The sequence below is a fragment of the Bombus vosnesenskii genome, unplaced genomic scaffold (assembly GCF_011952255.1).
Source record: "Bombus vosnesenskii isolate JDL3184/JDL3185 unplaced genomic scaffold, Bvos_JDL3184-5_v1.1 scf7180000013305, whole genome shotgun sequence".
Lineage (NCBI taxonomy): Eukaryota > Metazoa > Arthropoda > Insecta > Hymenoptera > Apidae > Bombus > Bombus vosnesenskii.
The window spans coordinates 1,366,995-1,389,485 of NW_022882954.1; the positions used below are offsets into that span (position 1 = coordinate 1,366,995).

A 22,491-nucleotide genomic window follows, 5' to 3' on the forward strand; every position below is an offset into this window, starting at 1 on the left:
GATACGTTGGATTTTTGCTACAAATGTTTTTCGCGAGACGCACAGTGGCGGGTGGAAGAAAGCTTGAAATTGATACGATATGAATTTTAATAGCTTTTACGTATCGAAGATGTTTACCATATTAGCAACGATCATCCGTTTCGTTGCATATTTATTCCTTGGTCTTATTAAACGTAAATCCACTTTGTAAAATTATATAGCGACTTGTTTATTTGACGGATTCGTTTAGAACGACTGAAACAGAAAACTATGATTTTTTAACTCGAAGCTGTTCCTTAAAGTACTAACGTAATACAACTGAAACAACTAAATTGGTATAACTGGTCAACTTCTGAGTAACAAGCAACTCACGACCTACTCCAACTTACTGACTCACGACTAACTTTCTCCACCAAAACATCCTTTTAAACCAGTTTTAGTGCTCCTGTCAGGTATACGAGTTTTGTAGCAATCGATGACTCAAGATGGTCAAGGACGCCATTTTCACGTACCCTATGGTCCTAAAGGTCCACGCGCACATTGCCGAGTCACATGGCCCATTAAAATTTTCCATGCTCTCCGGCCCGACAGCACTTTTACTTTTCCCTGCACTGTAGTTCATCGGGCTTTTTCCAAATGATTTTTCCACGACACTACGATTATGGTGTCTTTTCGTATTTCTTATCGTATAACTTTTTTTTTTGTTGCACATACCGCATATATCGAATCTGTATATCGAATTACGAAAGCATTTGAACATCTACCGTGGAAAATTTGTACGGATGAATTAAGGAGTTTCATAAGCACTATAATAAAACTAGAATGATTTTCTCGCGTGGGAAGACGAAGACTGCCGAGTCGCGGGACTGTACTCGTTACAAGTGGTTGCAGTAATAAAATTGTTTTCTAACCGCTTCGACACACATACTCTACTTTTATTTCGTTTTCATGGAAGGAGTACATAGTTGCGCGAGTATCGTAGTACTAACAAGTTTCGCGTATAGGTGCGGTATCGTTGTTGAAGAATATCGAATACTATAACCATTTGTGTGACCAGTTGGCGAGTTGATTTAGCTCGTTCACGGTACGCCGTGTGTTCCGCAAAAGGTGGAAATGGCAAAACAATTGGGGGAGAACAGGGCGGTCAAATTGTACGTTTAAACATTGTAATTGTAATTTTCGTTCTTTCCGGTAAAAGATTTATCGTTACTTTTTCTCGCGTTACAACGAAGTAGGTAGACGATCGTTCATTTTCGAGTCGACCATGCCTTTTTATTCCGAACAAATTTCTGAAATCTCAGAATGTCTGGCAAACAGAATGACAAACTAAAGCGTTTGTTGAAACGTTAAAAGTGTTTTTTGTTTGCTGAAACAGGAGGTAGATCGAGATATAAAAATTTCAAAAACCATAGCGGTAGGATCGAGTGGAAAGACCATAGATTTTTACGATTGACGTTTGAAATCTCGTTGATCGCATAAAGGATCGAGACTCGCAAATGTTGCAGCGTTTTACATTAACCGTTAAACTCTGCTTTTTCTCGAAAGCAATATTAATCGATTGGAAATTCGGTAGATTCGACGAAAGTGTTGAAATCGTATCTTTGCTCGTTTTAACGAATCATGTTTCTATGCGAAAAGGATTAAAAGAAAATTCAATCAGCGCAACCGAAAAGGAATACGAGAAACGAGTGGAAAATGCATGGTGAATGGCACAAAGGCTCTTTTTGCAATAGCAAAGAGAACCGTATAACTGATATCGACGAAAGTGGCTGATATTTTACAACGTAAAGATTACATTATCGAAGAATAACTCGCCACTTTTATCTATAGCTGGAGGATTTTTCGACGTGCTCTGGGAATTTTATCGAATTAATAAAAAAAGATAGCGCCGCGCGCGGCAGACTTTATTAATGAAAGATTCATCGATTAAATTAGAGCCACGGCAATCCAGTGGAATTGGAACGCAGAAATCCAATTCCATTCCATCTATTTTCTTTCTCTTACACAATTCAACGACCATTCGGTAGTTGTCATTTTAATTTCCCAAAACAATATCTTTCGAAAACTAATCGTGCAACCCGACGCAAAAGAAGAAAGAGAAACACCTTTTAAATATTTCAATGTGCATATTTCGTGGCAAGCTTTATAAAAATCAGCATCGCCTGTTCAAAGCACAGGACGTGCGGGTTTAGAGTAATGTTGTTTGGCGGGGAATTTCAATGCTCGGTCGTTTTCAAAAGATAGGTAGTATGACGGCGCGTCGCACGAACTGGCAAAGTGAGAAAGGAGACAACTAACGTTATCTTGTCACGCGGACCTCCCCGTGTGATTAAAGTTCCATTTGAAATATTCATCGGACTGGCGTATTAAAAACGAGCACTCACGCTTTCACGGCAGCGTCGCTTCGTATTCAACGGCCGAGAACAACGGTTGCACTCTCAACGCGTTCATTCGCGCCGATTTCTGCGAAAATATTCCAAGTACGGCGTACTTTGTGCGCGAAACGATCATCTTACGATCTATTCCTCGTTCTGGCCCACTCTATATCGTGTAAACATGCTACTCGCGATATCGACGCTCGATCGACCGACGTAAGTGAGTTTCTTCGAATCAGAAATAATCGTAAAATTCGAAATAAAACTCGAATTAAATCGCTATAGATAGCTTGATCGATAATCCGGTCGAATCGTGAATATTTTACGTAGTTGGGAAAATATTAGTAAAATATCTACAGCGTAGAAACTTTATCGATCTAGACGTCGTTGTTCGGTATTTTCTCTCAATTAGCTGACGATCGTCCTTTATTTTCTACATTAGATACGAGGGAAAACTCGAAAAAGCACTTTCACCGTGCGTTCTTTGTTTCTATGGAAGAACGATACTGCAAATGCTACCTACCTCCTACTCTTGGAATTTCGACAAGGAAATTGTTGCTCGACTTTCGTACAAAACGTATACGCGTGACTAACCAAATATTCGTTCGCAGACTGTCAAACGCATTTACATTTTGAAATTCATATTTAAACCGAATACCGAGCTATTATGCTTTTATTTTTATTACTCTTTTCATTACACGTTCTTCCTATTCGAATACGTATTTCTTTCGTTTCTTCGACAGTTCCGCGAACTTGAACAAATGTACGGTATATTTCTTTTTAAAAATATCGTTTAACAAGTTTTCTTTGTAGTTGTTCACTGCATAATAAACACTTTGTACATCCGTTGCGACATCGGCTCCGACGATGCAAAAACGTACAAGTATCGAACGTCTCGTACGTATACGCGCATTTACGTGTCATTTTTTCAAATTATCGAAATTTGCATGCACCTCGAGACGTCGTACGATCGTCGACTAACGGCCGCGTGTCCGATACAGATACGATTATAAATAGATAACGAAGCACGCTGACCGCTCGATACGTATTAATTTAGCCAGCCTTAGCAATTTCCTCGATTAATCAATTACGTTATATCACAGAGTCACACTGATGCCACGAATCGGAGTACCGATTCGATAAAGAGAGGTCGTATCCGTAACAAAGTTCAACGTGAACTCTGGCTTGACTCGCATCTTCTTCGTTGTCTAATTGTAAATGCGTAACGCTATCGACTACGACCGTCGCGTTTTTCTTCGACGAAATTAGCTACGAACACGGAGCAAATAACGGACAACGCGTGTTCGGCCAAACGTTCGAAGCAAAGAAATTTCTGACAAGAGCAAAACTGTAAAGCATTTACAGCGACAGCGAATGCAGGTTAAAAAAACTGTTAACCTAGACACGACACTGTCGAGAATCGATTCTAACGTACCTGACAGAGGCGAAGCATCGAGGTCCCCGGTGACGCGACACTGTATCGCTACAAAACGATAATTCCGATGGAATGTACGCGTTGAACAGCACGACCACGAGGAAGCAGAGCGAGACACGAACGTTCCGCGCGACGATGCGCTGGCAGACGCTCCCGCAGGTAAACTGCACGCTAGTTGCGAGTTGAACGAACGCACCTGCTTGCTCTCCAGGTTAAACGAACCCTCCCCGCGCCCCTACTCTTTCAACATAGGCCGGCTAAAGGGCCTAGATGAGATTCTAGGCTCCATAGAATGCAACTGTGGGATAACGCACGACAGCTGGCACGACCGTTCCTGCATTCTGTTTGCGCTCTTCCCACGTCCGAATCGACCATGAAAAAGTCACGAATGCAGGCATCGATCGTCTTCTGTGAAAAATGGACCGACCTTCGGCGTACCAAAGTATTTCCACGTCCCTTTTCCGAGAAAGATTTTGAAACGACCGTTTCGGTCGTTACGTTGATTCGGTATCCTATTTTTGTACGCAGCTGTTCGTTTCCACCGAAACTGTGACGAGATTTACGAAGGATCGTGAAACAAATTACAAATTCTTATTTTTTTATTGTTATGCGCGATAGAAAATCAAGCAGAATTACGTAATCGTTGAGAGATACGAAGAAATATTACTTCGTTCGATACTGATACATTGACGGTTTTACTAAAGAAGGAATACGATATACTTGGAACTTTGTAACCTACACGAGGTAATGATAGCTTTATGAACGTCGGCGTAGATCAGTTTGTCTCGTTATTTGCGACAGCAGAAATTGGCAGTAAAATGAAATTCGTGATATTACGATTTGCATCGTAAAGGGTCTAATAAACATTTTCGCTTAAACAACCAAACGGCAATGAAGTAAAATTCGAGGGTTTCGTTAAAAAATACGATGTATTTTACAAGTGTTAAATCTTTCACGAGTCTTTTAAATAGCTTTCGTTCGGACGCCATCCATCGCTGCAAAGCTTCATCGAAAAATTCCAGTACATATTTATGTTCGCACATATTACAATTCTCCAAATATTGAAACAATTAACGTTTCGATGGTAACGATATAGTAGATGTTGCGATGATCTCGAATCTCGTAAACTCAAAGAAAACCGGAATAATTTTCAGTTATTGATCAACGATCGACAACGTTACTTATCCACTGCGATTAACGTAAGTAACGTTTCTCTATAACTTGCCTTAAGATGTGCAAGAATCGGGCGAACTTATCACACAACTTGTTAACACTTTATTCGACGATCGTTAATTAAATGCTGCGAATACTTTTACGTAAAATCTTCATAAAATCGATACGTTCGATAACCATTGACGAAAGAATGTAGGGACCAGAAACGGCGCATAAAGACTCCAATAAATAACGTAATATGAAGTTCTATAAAATGAAAAGGAGTTTACGCTGCCTTTGATACGTTTCCAAACAGTTTTCCAATTTAAAGGTTGAATTTCGTTCAAAACTGCTATGCGATCCCGCTAAATTGCTATCGTTCCTCGCGCAGATTTTCAATAAAACGTACTGGCAAAATACACTGTTGGAAGTTGAAGTCACTTGCTGGGGTTTTTTTTTTTTTTTTTTTTTTTACCATCCGCGGGGAACGTAAAAACCCAGGCCGCGAAACGGGGACGTTGGCGCGTAACAAATGTTTCATAATAACATCCTTGTCACGTATGATCCACAGACAACGAGTTCGTCGCAAGGTAGAAACACCGAAGGTTTTTGCGTCGCGATGCAACGGAGATGATCGCGCGTTGTGCAACTGACTTCGCGTTATCTGCCAATTACAGTGGCGATCGACTGTTTAATTCTTCGATTTTCCCAGATCAGGTTGACGATACTGTATTTTTACGAAACAACGCTGTCTCGTTAGTTTGGTCTTCAAGATGCCGCATTACGCGTGGAAAAGCGACTCGTTCTATTCTTCTCAAAAGAGGTAGATTATATTCGTCGGAGAACTGCAAGCAGAGCATACGATAAACGAAATCGTATCGACAACATTTGTACGATCAAACGTTTGATTTTGCATAAGTGTCTCCAATCAGGTTTTGTGTAATCAGAATTGAAAACTGTAGGCTGATTTTGTAGTTGTCGACGCGCGGTACGAAACGGGGTACCGATGTAATTTTATTTTCCATTGGAACAAGTAATTGTTACGATTTATTACAAATTTTTTAATCGTCAATGTTACATAAATATTCTTATCTATTTGGTCACCGCTGTATGTGCAACTATATCTACTAGTAAACGCTGCGTATCAGCACTTTGGATCAGCTTTATCACAAAATGATAAAACACTCGTCGTTCGAGCCGTCTCTATCTGTGGATAGAAACTTAAAAAGAGAAGAGGCCTCGGTGGAAAGGCCGATGATCGATTCGCTAATCGAATGAAGCGACGTGAATTATTTCCAGTGGTTCGTTACGATTCCGTTATCGGGAAACGCGAGATTGAAAATGACTCGATTTTACGCGATCGACGTGCATTCGTCTGAAACGCATTCGATCACGGAAGATGAAAGAGCGTCGCGTCCATTTTAATTATTAGCGCGATTGGTCGTTTCTCGCGTGTTCTTCTTTCTAAGATTTCAAGCTTTCAAGACTTCGAAGGGGATCGAAATTGCAATTTGCCGGATGACGACGACGTTTCTCGATGCCTTTGTTTCGCCTTTCTTTTTTCGTAAAACAGCTTCGCGTCATGCTCCCGTGGAACTTTAATAATCTCCGCCCACGTTTTACGCGTAGGTGCAAAGCAATTGCAGCTTTGTATCGCGCTACGACCTCGTCTCTTCCCAGAAAATCATTTACTAATCCCAATTTTCTCTGGCTATCGATTTACGCAGCAGTGTCCCCGTGCTTGGATCGAGTGGAACGTTCGAACGAATAATTTTAAAGTACATTTCTTATAGAGAAGTTCGATTCAACGGAGTTCATCGTCGAAGAAGCATTTTGCACGATCGAAGTTGCGCCATTAATGAAATTTGATAAATCTTAAGTTATCAGTCTCGACGATAGAACTACCAAACTAGTCGACCGATGGTCGAAACTTTCCGTGAATCCGTCACAGTGCACAAGCATCGGAATATTTAAATTGCACATTTAGCGATGTAGCAAATTCCTCGTAGCAAATTATCGAATGTCCATTAATCGCGAACCAAAGGCTACGTGGGTACGGATCATTTGGAAGCATTAAAAAGTCGCTAAAAAACTGCTGTTTACATGGAGTCTGTGGCAAAAACGTTTGCGCGATTAGCGATCACGCGTGACCGTAGTGAGAAATTGTCTGCCTCTACGAAACAAACGTATCCACGATATTCGATTAACCATACAATTGATTCTTTGTAAAAATTGCCCTCGTTACCGAAGAAAATTAATATCCCGCATTTGTAAGCTCCGCAAGAGCACAGAATCGCAGGAGGAAAGCAAGATGGGAAATATCGATTTTACGTATCGAGCTATTATTGACAGTTTGTAAAAACAGTTTACGCGATTAACGTACCCGTCCGATATTGCGATTTCAGCCGCAATAAGAAGAAAGCACACGGTAAACAGAAGTTATCTACATCGGTAGCTCAAGTGCGATCAAAAATACGCGGAAAAAGCGAAATTGGTCGGGATAAATCCTCTTCTCGTGATAAAGTAAAATTACCGGTGAAATGTTGACGATTCTGAAAAACAAACCGGGATGAAATATGAATAAAAAAAGATATAGCTGCGATGACAAACGAAGCAGACGAATTTATCCCGCGAATTTATCATAGTTATCGGGATTCACGCGTGCATCCGACGAACGGTATAAACGACGAACAGACTACGTATAGCTTCCGAAAATTCGATCTTTCGGACGGATAAAATGAAAGAACGACCGAGAACCTGACCCGAATTGGCGGAAACAGGAAGCCGTTTCTATTTCTAGTTTACGAGAGCAACGATACTTAACGCGAAATTCTACCGGTGTCTCGAATATCCCGAGCGGCGAGAAAATCGGTCGAGACACTCGCGTACAGGCTGTGAAAAATGCGTAGCCTGCGTGAACACCAGGCGACGAAAGAAAAATCTAGGTCGTTGCTGGAACGCGTCGAAGATATCTCGCGATAATATTAAAACCGCTTTACGTTGGAATAGCGCGATGGCGGCTTGTTCGCGAATCCAAGTAAATGGAAGCTGAATTTTCCACCGTTATTTATTCCGAGAACCGTTGCTGGTGTCACGGACGAAATCCGACTAAACAAAGCGATAAAATAGCGAAATTCCAAGCGCCTTAGCATAAGTGACCATCGGGATAACATCCGGTCACTCTATCCGTTCTTCGAAATATATGATCGAAGCCTTTTTGCCACTCCCACGAATAAAAGAATTTAAATACTCCCCCTAAAATCATCCAAAGTAGTCTCGAACAGTCACGCCTACAGCTCGGAAGTGTATTGTAAACCAGAAAAAAATAAAGTTTCTTTTTTTTTAATTTCTTTTTATTCTACGTGACACCGGTCCGTTCTTAGCCGCAGAACCTTTGCAATTCCGCTCGATTTCTTGGGCCGCGATCGTTGCGCGAATCTCGACCAACTACTTTTGTACGTGTACGTAGCAATGCGTAACGCGATCGCTTGTAATCCTACACGAGCAGAACCCACGGAAGGGGATCATTCATGCGCCAAGGATTACTTGTCGGAGTTGAAAACGCATCGTGATTGCGTTCCCTTGATCTTTTGTGCTCGATGTATATTCTGATTCTTTGATGCTGCTTTAAGTTTTCAATAGCGTGTACGTACACGTGTAGGAATAAAGATTGATTATGTTGATGCCTTGCCGGATTAAGAGAATTTGTCCCTACGTAGGATAACATTGTTTGAAACGTTAGATAATTATTATTTATCTATGTTAATCGTAACGTCTTAATCCCTTAACCTACGATTTACGTTCGAGAATTTTGGGCCGAAAACCTAAACAAGCTATTATATATTACGTTATATGTCGAAGATGTAGGGACATAGGGCCTTCCTTTTGGAATTTTGGGAAGATCCCCGATACTTTGGTCTAAACTATTTGTTATAGCTGTACTTAAATGATAGAACCAAGAAGTAGTCGTTGCGATACGATCTGACTACGTTTGCCCAAGATTACGACAATGGGCTTGGGCTCGAGGTGACGCAATTGGTCGCCGAACGTAGCCACGGTCACGGGATGAACGTTTGTACCTAACAGAAGAAGTACCAATATCGAGGGACACACGCTGATTAACAAACGAGCCCCGGGCAGGAGCAACGACGGCTCTACGCGGGTCTGCCTGGTAACGGCGCCTGGAATTTTGCTGATATCTCCGGTCAATATGCAATTGACAAACGTGATCGTATCGGTCTTTTATTCTTGCGATCACCTTGGAGAGTTTACGCACATCGTCTTGTCGGTCGGTAGGAAAACCCGTGCGTCACAGCTAACGTCACTTTGTGTTTCAAAATAGGTTCAATTGTACAAAGAGTTTTCCCGTTCACCGTGGATTCGTTATCGAACCTAAAAACGTCGTCTTTAACATCGAGAGTGTCTAATCGCCACGTTTAATTGACAAACTCTGTTAAATCGACATTTCTACGTATAATTGTAAATATAATCTCCATTGAACAACAACGATTAATGAGGATACGTTACACGCCCCTAAGTCTAACGCCAACCCGACATATACAGGGTGGTTGGTAACTGGTGGTACAAGCGGAAAGGGGGTGATTCTACGCGAAAAAAGAAGTCGAAAGTAAAGAATAAAAATGTTTCGTTCGAGGCTTTGTTTTCGAGAAAATCGACTTTGAATTTTCGCTCGGTACGCGTGCACTTTATCGCGTCTCGTTATAACGGGTCTCGTTAGATCGTTGTCTCGATTGACGTTATTTTCAAAATTTTAAAAATTTTTAAATTTTAAATTTTTAAATTTTTAAATTTTGAATTTTTAAATTTTGAATTTTTTAATTTTTAAATTTTAAATTTTTAAATTTTTAAATTTTAAATTTTTAAATTTTTAAATTTTATTCTATATTTTCAACTTCTTTTTTCGCGTAGAATCACCCCCTTTCCGCTTGTTCAGTTACCAATCACCCTGTATATTATATTTATATTATGTACCCGTAATATTTACGTTTGGCTCGATCATCGTACTACGGGCTATGGCCGTAGTTGTAGATTAAGGGGTTAATTATAAGAAGAAAATACGAAGGTATCGATATTCCGCTTCGATATAAACAATAACATAGACGATAGGTAAAATTTCTTGTTTTAAATTTAGTATTCCGGTGGATATTATGGAACGTTGATTGTAGAATAATAAATACAAGGCTGGCGTTGACCTTGGCATTATGTAAAACGAATTGGTCCAATCTTACGTTGAACAGATAAAATTCATCGCTTTAAACCGCGCAATCGTATAATTATCAAATCGTTTATGTTGTTAAGTGGCACTTTTTTTTTGCCAAGATAGTGTACTGAAGGAATACTAGTATAGTATAGTATAGTAGAATATTTATTAGGTTAAATGGAGCTTCTTTTTATCTTCCTACTTTCAAGCTGGACTGTTTCTTGAATTTTTAACAAAATTTATTTTCCACGCTATCCACGTTAATATTTTAATAAAACAATCGACGGCATACTTGCAGATCAGAATTGAAGATACTATATTTGCATTTGACGTGGAACCACGGAATTACACCTAATGAGATAGCTGACGTTTACCTACGTCGATAAATTATAAGATTAAAAACTACGAGCGTTGAAAATACAAAACGAAATCCATATTTGGTGTTGTAAGTTTCTTTCGATATATCGTTCCAATCTTTCATTCTCGGTCCTATAACGTTTAATTATTGCACGGATGGAAATTCAAACAGTGGGATATCTGATACTCTGATATTTCCAACAGAAATATCATACATTGTACTTATATTTCCAGTAATCGGAAGAAAATAAAACGAAGAACAAGATTGAATAAAAACAGGAAATTGGAATATTTTCTAGCATAACGTCATTTTATTAAAATACCACCCAAATATAGATTTTTCCTAAATCAAAACGATCGAATATGTGAAACAGAATGTACAGTTTGTAATTCCGCGAGTTAATTTTCCCCAGCCGAGCCGAATTGTCAGAATACAATCGAAAGGATCTATTAGTAAACAGAAAATATTACGTAATACGTGTAATTCGAAAATTTTGCATATTTTTGCATAATTTCCATAAATTGTAAATACCTAATTCAAATATACTCATATTTTAACCAATATATTGAAAATATACGTCGAGGTAAATGACGTAATATTTCTAGGAAAAGATATATAATGTGTCTGTTGTTGAAAATTTGATCGATAAAATGTTCGACGATAAAGTACGTACATCTGAAACGTTACATTTACATGTATATTTTAAATATCGGAACGAAAGCTGTAAAAAGATCGCGTAGCAGTGTCGGAGGAATTATCTGTTGTTATAAATTATATCGATAAATCGTCGTATAGCAAAGTGTGCCTCAGCCGTTGGATTTTGTAAGAGTTGCCGGTAATAAAATTTGCAACGGTGGCAATTTTCGCAGGCTTTCTTAGAAGATCGGTAACTCGTTTAGATCTTTATAAAATCTTTTCGACGGGAAAAATGTCGAAGCTGCTGCTGCACGACGAATATTTTAATAATAAAAACGAAAAATTCCACGGAGAATAAATGAATCGCCGGGTAACGGTGAATTTTATACCAGGGATTAATTGTATTACCAAAACGATCGATTTCTTTCTTCGCGGAGAACAGAAATGACCGAACAAAAACTTTCCGATCAACCAAATAATACATAATGATACGTTTAACTTTACAGTCCCTGTCGAAACTTTTCACGTTTCGATATCGTTCTCGTTTCAACGAACACAAGTACCTTTCATGTTTGAAACCTTTTTTTCAATACGAGATTAAAAGGAAAAATCGCACAGATTAATACCAATAATTGCTTCGTATCTCCTTGAAATACAAGAAACACGCGCAACGAATACACAATTTAAAAGATCAAAAAAGACGTACTTTCTCTGTATCTCTGTATCGCGATCTTCGCGTTGAAACGGAATACAACGATCCATACTACGTTAACTCGGCAAACTTTTCATCTTACATGGTTCTCCATCGTCGCGTCGTTAACGCTGTATCGTTTAATAATTCAGCCCATCGTTTACCAAGCACTCTACCCTGCAGAAGCTAAAACGGTTCCGCCGTCGATGTAATCTATAAAAAATAACTTTATCCATCACGATCGCGTGTACACGTTCTCTCGTGAATGCAAAAGAAAACGAAGCGAAAGAAAGGGAGTAACAGGATCGGTAAAACAATACTTTTTCCGTCGTTAAACGTCGTCCCGTCAAATTGAAGCATCCGTCGCGTCAGGTAATACTGTTTACGAGGCCATTTGATTGCACGCAATCGATCGTAAACGGAACTACCCTGAAGTCGTTTGGTCTCTATCGCGAGAAAGAGAAGGAGAAAGAGAAGGAGAAGGAGGCAACGGAAACAATTGACTTCGCGAAAAGCAGGGAATAACGTGTTACGAGTTACGAGGAAGAACACAACGAGGAAAACGTCGAGGAGCGACCAGAAAGAACGAAAAACGAAGAACGACGGACGGACAGCTGGACGAAAAAGAGAAAAGGCAGTGGACCGTGTGTGGCTCGGATCGTTCCTTTGTGTTCGTGCAAGTGGACGATTCGTTGACCCGCGGCTGCAATTTCTCCTCTTGGCTTTCATGTCAGCTCAATTGGCCGGCAAAAGTTGTCGACGCACCAGAAACAGCACACAGTCTGCTTTCTTCCTATTTCGTAGGTAATATCGATAAAACTGGACGCGAGTTCGTCGGAGACAGTGCGGGTGCCGCGCGGTTCGCGATTCAGCAAGCGAAACGCGAATTTCGATCGGTCGACGTACGTATATCGTGGTCGTGAGTGGATTATTTGCTGATCGAACCGGTAAATTAGATATTTGCCGATGGAAATCTGTCGATGAATTTTATGGAAATCCGAGACTCGATAAATTACGAATCTCTGCGAGACAAGAGCAAGACACGGAAGAGTTCTCTTTCGCTTTCGATCGTTGATCGTTATCGCTTCGAATAAATGGAGAAAATCGTAGGCAGAACGATGTTACGCGCTGTTAATAACAGTACATTTTTATTCGTTCGAAAATATACAAGAAGTCGATACGAATATTTTACAGTGGCAAACTATTGACACAACGAAACGAGATAAGTTTCGAAATTCTTTTACGACAGATAGAAAAATGAAATTTCTCTATTTCCAGAAATAAAATCGTTCGTACCATACGGAAGTACAGCGACGCGTAGCTCGCTCCGCTTTGCCACATTTATCGTACGTGTCGAATCGACGCAAGGAGCGAACGAAGCTAAAGAAGTAGACAACGATTATCCGCGAAGGTTTTCCGGTGACGTCGATCGATAAATCGTTCGTTTTTCTTAGAATCTTGTTTCATCGCGCGTTACTTGGGGGGAATCTCTACGAGGAAACATCGCGCGACAATTATACAAGTTGCAAATTAGGTTAGTAGCAGCAAAGTTGAAACTGCGACACGTTGGATTTAGTACCGAATACCTAATTACAGCGTACGTACGTGGAACAAGTATTTTTTATCGTTGAAAATTCCTGTCAAAGCAAACCTTGAACGGTGTTGCGAGGGATTAGCAATCCCTATGCAGTTGACCCGAGTCGGTGTTCACGAGCGAAACCACAAAGAGGCCAGACACAGTAAAAATAAGCGTCATGAGTCACCAACACGACGTGTCAACGTTCTTACACCAGATCGAGGCTGCCATACCGCAGGATTATTCTCGCAGAGTGCCGCTGAACCGAGCTCTGGCAATCGTAAATCCCGTCGCGATGATAATTCGTAGCTTCCTTCGTTCAAGGACATGGCCGGTGCACCGACGAGACCACGTTCTACCGGGTAATCGAACGATATTCTCGATTAAACGGTTCGAGCAAACGGTTCCACAAAAGAGTAGATCCGGTAGCAGGTATTCGCGATCGACCGATGGAATTCAGCGGAGAATCGCACGTGTGCAAAAGCACGTGTGAACTTTTCTCACCGATAAACAACGTCGATCGAGATAGCAGGCTGTATCCGGCACAAACAAAGGAGCGTGGAAATCCAGCATGCCTGTCGATATTCTTCGCAAAGTGGTTTATCGTCTACGAAGATCGCGCGGTTCAATTCGAAGATAACACCTGGGTCTCGCCGAGAAAAAGTTAGAAAAAAACGAGAAGAAGAAAAAAGAACCAGAAGCAGCGCGTGATCTGTCAATAAACTCGTACACAGAGAAACTCGTGTCGAAGGAAATTACCGAAAGAGAGGCAGCCAGCACGAAGTTGGTACTCTCGGGGTCTGCGATGAAAGAAAATCGACGACTTTCGTCGAACTCGATCCGGATAACCGTAGAACGAGATCACCGCACGAGATACCGTTTCTTCTCGTTCTGACGATCGAGAAAACAGCTCGCAACGGACGTGCGACTGGACCTGTGTCGCGGTGTCTCTCAGTCGCGCGTTACTTCGTATCATCGCGATTAACATCGTCGAACCGAGAAACTTTGCCAACTCGCAGAAGATTCTCCAGCCGATGGAGAAACTCGTCGGTAACGAGTTCGCTGGAAACTGCGCCGAACACCACGTACCTTTCCTCTGTTACACCTAGATTCCTGTCGATTAACGGGGCCGATCCACGGATCCCCCTTCTTTCTCTCTCACGTTGCGCGCAACACGCTCTTTACGCCTTTCGTTCGAAACGCTACGTAGCCTGCGCTTGGTCGCTCCGATAGACCAGCCACACGGAACACAGAAATAGAAACGCCGGTATCAGTGTGGACGTCGCGACTCTTTGAACCGTTCCATGTAGGTTTTCCCGCTCGCGACGATCGACGTCCAACGATTCGTACGATTCGCAGAACGCGAGGACGCGACTTGCGTGTCGACCGAGTTCGCTCGCGATACTAACTCGTGCCTCGCCGCTTTTGCACGCTGGAGAACGTAATCTCGTGTATACCGGTTAACGATACTCTGTGCGGGTATCCCTCCTTTTCTGCTCGACAGTTCGCTGTATTCGTTGTCACGTACACTGTACACGAGCTCGCTCTTCGTTTCTCTGCTTGCCGCTACGCTGCTTTTCCTTCGTTACTCTGGCCTATGTTCGCGCTTCTTCTATCTTCTACCTTCAGTGGGTTCGCCAACGCGTAATTATTAGGTCAATCTCCTCTGTAAGACATTGCAACGGAACGCGCATTTTCCTTGTGTTTTCCTATCGGAGAAATTGGGTAGCCGCGTTTGTGCGTTCCGTAGGATGGTTGCAACACGCCGAACGATTTTAGACGATGGATAAATCGTTGGAAACGATATAGGTACTACATATCGATAAATAAATTTACCAAGTTGTTGCGTCTGCGGTTAAAGTACTCCAATATGGCGAATAATTCGAGAGTCGAACAAGCTCGTTTCAAGTACGATATTATATTTCTGGTATATCTACAGCGGCGAGTGTATAAATAGGAATATTCAATTCTCGATAGTTAGTATCGTACAATATACGAATTTTCGAAAATATTTCGATGGATTTTGTGTCGGAATCGAGAACATGGATTTCGATAAGTTTTCTACAAATTGGATAGATAGATTTTAAAAATGGACGAGTGGCAGCGGACAAGATCGACGAAAAAAACGATATTGGTCGCTGTGCAATAGTTTCGCGATAGCGTTGTTGATAATTACGGGTGTAATTTCTTTCGATAAAGGTGTTTGTGCCAACGATATATCGCATCAAATGTATAGAATATCGTGCGATTTCGAAAGAAGTACGTACATACGTATTCGATTAGCAGAGATGCCCTCGTGCAATTTTTCCGTACTATATTCCGAGAGAATAGATAGTTGCTTGATATGAAAGAACAACGATAATAAACACGGAATGAAATAAGAATCGTTTCCACGGGAAATAAACACGCTGGAAATAACTGTCTTCGCGTGAAATACTTTCACTGGCATTAGTATGTCGTGTAATAAGGATTGCATAGCGGCATTGCATTGCAGCCACCGTGGCACGCCACGAACTGCGTAGATTATATCTAGAAAGGGGAAACACATTCGCTCTGGCACAAATTGATATAAATATGTTTCGCTATTTTGGTGCAGCGTGCAAAAAAAAAAAAAAGGCTATCTGCCAGCAAAATATGTAACCGGAATTTTTGTTCGGTTCACGCTCTGTTAAACATTTGTCTGTATTACGCTCTTTCGTTTCAATTTACGATCGTTTCTTTGTAGCCTGTTAATTAAGAAAGCAACGGTGTTTCGTATCGCCGAATCCGCTTTCGCGTAATTTATACATTCGAACCGTGAAATAATGCATTAAAGAGAAGTTTGCCGCTGTCTGGTTGAAAGCGAGTGGGAGTCGGAGTTATCTCGTAAAAATAACTCGTTAAAAATTCTGCTTTGTTCGAGGCACGGTCTATTTTAATTATACAACCGCTGGACGAAGGAACTTTTAAAAAAATCGCATGGATGACGCGCGGGTGCACTTTAGCCGACCCGTGTCTGCGAAATAGACACGGTCCCAAGAAAAACTTATAGCCAGGGGACGAACGCCAGGCGAATAACGTCTAGCCTATATAATTCGGTACCACTTCATCCTCGAGAGGCGATAGAACAAGCTCAGCGTTTCGCCAAATTGAAAAAGATGCTTCACCGACGAGATATCTCTGCATCTTGCTTCCGAAGAAATTAACGATGTCTTTCTACGGCCCTCGAGGTTTTCTTCGTTTTCAATCCCTCCTTTTCATTCCACTTGCATTGAATTAATTCTAGAGCGATCCCAGACACCGTTGTTCTCCACCGCCATTGTGTTTGTCGTTGCAAACTGCAGATGAGAAATTCGTCGATTCGACGAGTGCGGTTATTAGGTAATGTACCTGCTGGCTTTCGATGGGCTTCCTCTTGTTTTTCTTCGAACCAGATATTCAAATTCAAACTATTCTCTCTATCCGTCGAGTATCGGATAGACCATGGTTTTCTTTATATACGCGTGTATATCCGTTTAATAATTAAGGAGATCGAGCGTTGTTGGAGCCAGGAAATTCTCGGAAATATCAACGCCGAATAACTCTCTCTTAAAACTTTTTCGGCAAGATATTTCCTGGAACGATGACGGGGCGCGTTATATATTGTTTCCAATTTGAACGTAAAAATATGTCGCTATATTTTATTTAGCGCCAGGGTGATCTAGCGACAAGGTTTATGGGAACGGAAACCGGAGTGCGATTTAGTTTGCTTTTTCATAGTGTTCTTTTTTCGATGCATAAATATCTCGTTCAATTAAAACTAACCTGTCTCGGTGTACACGAGAAAATGCATAATGTGGTAATATAATACTTGAAACGTACATGGAACACGATTGTTTTAATTAATCAAATACGACGTTGTATTTACAAAGTTGTTACGCTACGCGTACAGTACCGCTCGACAGCATCCAGATATTTGCTTATTTTCGATAATATATAATTTGATTACAGAGTCGCAAGTAAAAACTGTGTGTTGATAAGTAGAGTCGGACAATGTTTAAACAAATATCTAGAGTTTATTATTCGATGCCTTTATAAAGCAATAAATATTGCTTCTAGCCATTAGCTTTTCATTAATTTATATCTTCTACTAACATTTATATGCTGCTACGAATCGACCAAAGTATCCAGATAGTTCGTCGGTGCCAGTGTATATACGGGGTGGTTGGTAACTAGTGGTACAAGCGGAAAGGGGGTGATTCTACGCGAAAAAAGAAGTCGAAAGTAAAGAATAAAAATGTTTCGTTCGAAGCTTTGTTTCCGAGAAAATCGACTTTGAATTTTCGCTCGGTACGCGTGCACTTTATCGCGTCTCGTTATAACGGATCTAGATCGTTGTCTCGATTGACGTTATTTTATAAATTTTTTAAATTTTTAAATTTTTAAATTTTAAATTTTTAAATTTTTAAATTTTTAAATTTTTAAATTTTGAATTTTTAAATTTTAAATTTTTAAATTTTAAATTTTCAAATTTTTAAATTTTTAAATTTTATATTTTTATTCTATATTTTCGACTCTTTTTTCGCGTAGAATCACCCCCTTTCCGCTTGTACCACCAGTTACCAACCACCCTGTATATATATCGCAAAATAATTGGTTTCTCTTACGTCTTCGAATGCTTCGATATCTTTCATGTTCCGTCAGTATCTTTGCAACGAAGAAATTATACGCTATCAGGAAGCTTATTGATTTCTGACGAGTGTCTTGTTTACACGAATCAGTTAAACACCGAACGATCTTCACGCGTTGAATTTTTTATCCATGAACAGGATGCACTGTTACGCACGCAATGTCGGAAGGACGGTGTCGTCGATTAACAGAACACTATCGTCCTATCCACGCTTCCTTGATGCGTGACGAATTACATAAAATTATGCAACCGAACGTCTATAACAAGATTTCGCTAAAACGAAAGAGATATTTCTCCGAACGTAACCATATTGCGTGCACGTGGCCGTATAGTATAATTATCTGCATCGATTTTACACGAAAGAAGCCTTACGTACGTTACTACTTGTTGATATTGGCGTTGGTTTTACGAATTTTTGTCGATGATTCACGCTGCAACATGAATCTCGATGAACGGAGAAGTCGAAACGTATGTATTTTTCACCGCGAAATAGTATCGTGGCATGCGGAGTAATTAATCCGATGACACAGTTTGCGAAACAAAAATTTTTAATCTAATTTTCAAGCTAAATATAAATTTTCGATTAAACCGCGACTCGCCCACACATATCCTGGCCAGTGGCCAGACGATCCGCGAAAATTACGTCGAGCAAATAGAGAAGTTACTTGTCACGAAAAAATATCATTCCGTAGGGAAATTTAGTTCTCGGTATTAGGACTGTAACATGGCGGTGCTTCTGGTAACATGCACTCGTCAACCGTAACGTACCGATCTTACGCGTATCGCGATAGAAATAGGAAACGGAAATAGGAAATTTTCTTAGCACCGTTGCGAGACGCCACTATCGCTATCGAATTTGTTAAGTCTCGAACGAACATGGAACTCTTCGAAGCACTATACGAGCTTTTTTCCTTTCGAAGAAAAAAGAAACTGGACCGGAAATACGTACGAGCATATTCACGTACAAAGATCTTGCTGGCTGAACGTACACCATGAATCTGGTAATTTATTTTCGCGATAGCAATCGATCCAACCGATTCTTCTCGGACGCGTTCCAACTGTGACAATTCTGTCTCGTTATAGCGTCAATTTCCAAAGTGTTTTGCATACCAGCGCGCGATATATCCGTAAGAAACGTTCGAGTACTTTGCTGTATCTTTTCTTTCACTTGGGAGACAAGATATACGAAAGTTCTAAATCTCAAACGTCCTCCTTGGTACCGAGAGCACGCGTCATTTCTATGCGGTATCGCAGCCAAATACGCGTGTATTCGAACAGACATATAGGAATAGTCACAGTGAATCCAGCGACCTCCGACGTACGAAACGGGAACATCGATAGTTTGTCGTTACATCGACGGTCCGTGACATTGGAGCAGCGATACGGAATACATAATGCAATGGTTCCTTGGGCGATGGAAATGGATATAACCAGAAAATATAACATATGGGAGGATTTGATACGCATTATAAATATTCGCGAAAGTAAACATCGCCGTGGAATTAAAATTAGAATGATAAATCCATCGAGTGCGATTTACGAAGAGGACTCGTCCCGTGGAATAACAATGCGAAGCTCACGGCAAGGCTGGACGTTTGAAAAATTGAACACGAACCAGCCAGACGCATTTATCGATTCACCTTTTTATCTGCTCTCTAGTATCTACATACGCGATATACTCGCGTATACCTCACGCTCGACTACGCGAATTATCCGTTTCGACAAAGATTACCGATACGTCAGAAAACTTATCGACTACGTATACGGGAACGGTGCATGCTCCGTTACGATACACGTAACAACAAACCATGAAAATAGAGCACGAATGTTTTGTCAGCATGTGTGTTTGACGGGACTGAATCAATAATGAGGCGGGGTCAATATTTCACGATAACAAGCGACAGATTATTTTTGAATCGTTCCCCTGACGAATTATTCGATACATGGAAATATCTCGTGCACGGTATCGAAGGCGCATAATGCACGATAACGTTTTTAAGCAAAGTAAGCAGTACAGCGCGGCTGTATGTTACGTTGGCAGGAGCGTCACACGCCTCGGGAGTGCACGAGGCTGCTACTCAAGTTTATACATCGGTGGTGCCATCCATTGACATGTAGTCTCATTACGTATTTCTGCTTGGATAGTTCGCAAGTATTAGCGTTACCAGCCGCGCAAGCGATGTCTTCGAAGTTTACGTATAACGAAATTTCTACGCTTCCAGTTGAAAGATTCGATATTGCCAACAAAAGTTGTACGAAATTAAACGACGTAAATTTCTGACGCAGAATTTTTTACATTCTTTTTCGCTTTTATTTCGTGATCGCCGGTAACGTGTAAATATTTAACGCGACAGCGAAGAGCGTCTGTGTCTACGATATATAGGTTTTCTAAAAATTGACACGCACCGACAAAAATAGTCGGATTTCTTTCACCGGAATTTTGACTTTTTATCGATATCGTGCCCACGGTTGTTAGGCAACAGTTCAAAAATCTCGCACGCAAATTTTCGAGTCCATGTGCGTCGCCAATAATATACGACGTGTCACCGATTTGACTGGACCGCGGCCAAATTGTTTTGCGGTCGTTTATGCGCATCTACTTGGAAAGGGATACTTTTTCACCGCATCTAATCACGCATGCGATTTTTTTCCACGAACGGTGAAACGATCCCTACGTGGAAATGTAAAATACAAACGCCTCCTGATATAATCGATATCGGTCAAATAATAATCGTCGAAATTTACGGACCAATGAAAACGCTCGACCGTAACCTCATTCGTAACAAAGCGTTATTATTCGAAAAGATCGCAATTTGAATACAATTTCTATCAAACGCACCAAGTCGAAATTAAACCATCGAACAAATGATAACGGCGCGTGGCCAACAATTTTCGTTGCGAATGATAATTTTTATTACAATAAAAATTTTATTTTTGTACGTTGTACGAGGACAAGTTAAATAATTATCGAAAATAATTCCGCGTCCTGAACGCGGTCGACACACGGTCGCAATATGCAGCCCCGCGTTATGATAATATCAATAATAAATGCTACAATCATAATTACGAAAGGAACTAGCCCGCATTACGGAGAAATTGACGACAAACCTCGTGTATCGTAACGGACTATACTGCGTAACAGTAGATAAGCACGTATGCAGATAATGATACACTGACTCACGAAAGTATTTGAATACTAACCGTACAAAACTTTTATAACCATATCGCACGTGTCGTATAAAACATTCTGATATTTCATTTAGCGCCGTAATGACATACGACCACCGCGATTACATCGCTACAACTTGAAACGAATCTAAAAACCTACCTACGTACGAGTTACACGGGCAATTTGGTACGAGTACATATTTCGTAGAAGACACGAGACTATTTAAACGGTCGATTATTCGTTCTATTAATAAAACGTATTCGATACTTGTTACACGCTCGTAATAATATATTCGTAAGAGACATCTACGAGCGTTGGAAAATACTTGCATGAGTCCAGATATTCGAAGGTAGCGATGATAAAACGAAACAAAAGATGAAGTAGAAATAAAAGTACGGAGGATGAACAAGGAAGCAAAGAGCGAAACGCGTTTCGCAGTGACTACACAGCTGTTGCAGATGAGACACAGCAGACACAGCTCACCCGAAATTGTCCACGTGACGCGTGCAAATAAAAAAGAAGCATATCCGATACGGCCGGTCAACGGCTATCGTTTGCACGACAAAAATCGCCACCAATTCTCCGACAAGTCCACAAGCACCTGCCTCACGAGTCTGTCATAAATACCACCGCCAATTAGACCTCTATTCAATCGCCTATACGTTACGAAGAAAATTTAACTCACGACGCGGTACGTTGCCAATCGCTCTACGTGTACATCGATATACGTGGTCGTTGAACGATTCGCGTGGTGGATTCGACGCGAACATTCGCGACTACGCAGAGGTTATGACGCACTACACGGTTCAATCGCGAGAAGAACGCATCGCCGCTCGTATGCGCTGGCTGTATCATCCTTGACGAGCGATAGAAAACAAAAGAGATACAAAGCACGGAATCTCGATAAATATCGCGTTGTTAATCATCGAGGCACGATGAAAACTTCCTGCGCGTAATCCGCGTGCCGTCCAAATGGAACCATGACTGTAGCCCAATTTCTGTCTTTCGCCGTGCTCCTCCGCCCACCGTGTTTCCCGTCTCCAGGCAACCGAAGCTTGCGACTATCCGTGTGTATATGCGCGCGTGTTTCTCTCTACATACAGATAGTCTCTGGTTTGCTTGTCGGCTATAGTGCGTTCGCGTGTACATATAACGTCACGTATACAGAGAAATAGCATCGATTGCCCTTTAGGCAACGGGCGCATGGACCTGTATTATGTGCTCGCCAATTCCCATCGACTCGTACGCGCT

The 22,491-nt window shown here is 41.0% G+C and overlaps 1 protein-coding gene across 2 annotated transcripts in view; it reads right to left on the reverse strand.

Moving 5' to 3' along the window:
- The window catches only part of LOC117234617 (choline transporter-like protein 1), a 54,581-nt gene extending 32,589 nt beyond the window's left edge, over positions 1-21,992 (reverse strand). The window contains exon 1 of one of the 2 annotated variants that reach the window (XM_033496012.1): positions 21,724-21,992. The gene's annotated coding sequence lies outside the window, so the exon portion shown is untranslated. Of the gene's footprint in view, positions 1-14,512; positions 14,971-21,723 lie in introns of those variants that run through there. The other variant, XM_033496011.1, reaches the window with a different exon arrangement.
- Positions 21,993-22,491: the final 499 nt, after the last annotated feature.